The sequence below is a fragment of the Phaseolus vulgaris genome, chromosome 8, assembly GCF_000499845.2.
Source record: "Phaseolus vulgaris cultivar G19833 chromosome 8, P. vulgaris v2.0, whole genome shotgun sequence".
Taxonomy (NCBI): Eukaryota; Viridiplantae; Streptophyta; class Magnoliopsida; order Fabales; family Fabaceae; genus Phaseolus; species Phaseolus vulgaris.
The window spans coordinates 22,966,438-22,968,256 of NC_023752.2; positions in this window are offsets into that span (position 1 = coordinate 22,966,438).

A 1,819-nucleotide genomic window follows, 5' to 3' on the forward strand; every position below is an offset into this window, starting at 1 on the left:
TTAATTATTAGTATTTGAATAATTACAATACATAATAAATATTATCAACATTAAAATAGAGAATCTCCATTAAGTTTAGATTATTATTATTATTATTAATATAAATATCCTTATTCTTCTTATTATTAATATTAATATAATTATTACTATTATTATTACTAATATTATTAGTAGTAGTAATAATATTAATATTAATATTTTTCTTCTTCTTATTATTAATTTTAATAATAATAATAATATTACTATCATTATTATTATTAATAATATTATTACTATTATGATTATTATTATTACTAATATTAGTATTATTATTTTTATTATTAATATTAATATATTGTTATTATTCTTTATTACTATTATTATTATTATTTTTATGTTCCTACATGTCAATACATTCAATATTTATTCAATAGTTTTTTTTAAATGTTCTAATGTTTTGTATATTTAGAATTGGGTTCGACAATTTTTTCTTAATTCTCATTTTTTTCTAACGTGGATGATATCCTTACCTTTTATTAAGAGCGATGATAGTTATTTGATTAATTGTATTAAACTTGTGATTACCTTCTCTGCTTTGATGAAATGGCGTAAGAGAAGTTATAATAGATTTCATGTTAAGATTGATATTTCCAGGCCCATTTCCACCATTAAAGATTTCGCTTACATAGTGGGTAATTCGTCTAAAAGCTCTATGTGGAATCATATGTTAGACTTCAATGTGCTTAAGTTCTTTTCGGAGAGGTAGTATCTCTTCCTCATTCTTCTTCTTCATCTCAGCCATCTTTCTCTGTAAAGACATTAGCAATGTCATCTGCTCAGCTTCTGACATCCTCTCGTTCGTCATATTCCTAGTTGACACCATTTGATCTTCTCTTCCTTCGAATTTTATCGGCTCTACGGTGGATGCCAATTGTTCTCGAACAGGTTGAGACTAAGAGAACTGTTACCTTCCTCCTTGGTCGGTCGGTCTACTTCTACCTCTTTGCTTCACTGAACACCTTCCTCCTTTCCTTTCACTATCCTCCTCTTCCTCGTAAACTCCTGGTCTGGATGATACTTGCAAAAGACACTACAACGCTCAAGTAAGATCTTGGTATTCAGTGCTCGGTATAATTAATGCATGATGGTGACTTACCTTTTTTTTTTTTTCCGAAATTCGTGACTATTTATATGATTATCATTGACCCTTTGTTATTGGGTCAGATTAGGGTTTTAGATAATAATTAAGAACGTATTATCTAATATTTAATCAGTGTTTGATCCTGTTAATCTTATGTTAGACTTTAACGAATATAGTAATGTCGATCGACACTAATCAAACAATGAAATCTCCAATATTCGTCCCGTATAGATCGATACACTATTCTATGTATTTTTAATTCTTTAATTAAACAAAAGTTTTTCATTGATAACACGTGTGAACTTTAATTAAAGAATAATATTGAAAATATTTGAATATTGTCCAATGAAAAAAGATAGTTTAATTACTTATAGTAAAATTGTTATACTAAATTATTTTTAAGCTCAAATCGAAAATTATAAACACTATTTTTTTTATATTATTAGCACATCATCTCAATATTTTCCATTTGATCTCATCAAACAAAAGCCTTAAATCTAAACCTGTTAATCAAAATACTTTTCTCTATTTTCCCACCCGAAAAATTCAAAATTATTCTGGCAGGTAAAATAAAGGTTTGGTAATCAGCAATCACTCACTCAATCGCTCTCTCTCGACAGTTTCAGTTGGTACAGTGCGTGCACAGAACACGGACACAACAGATAGATACAACTCTACTGTTTTATTTTACCTCTTTTC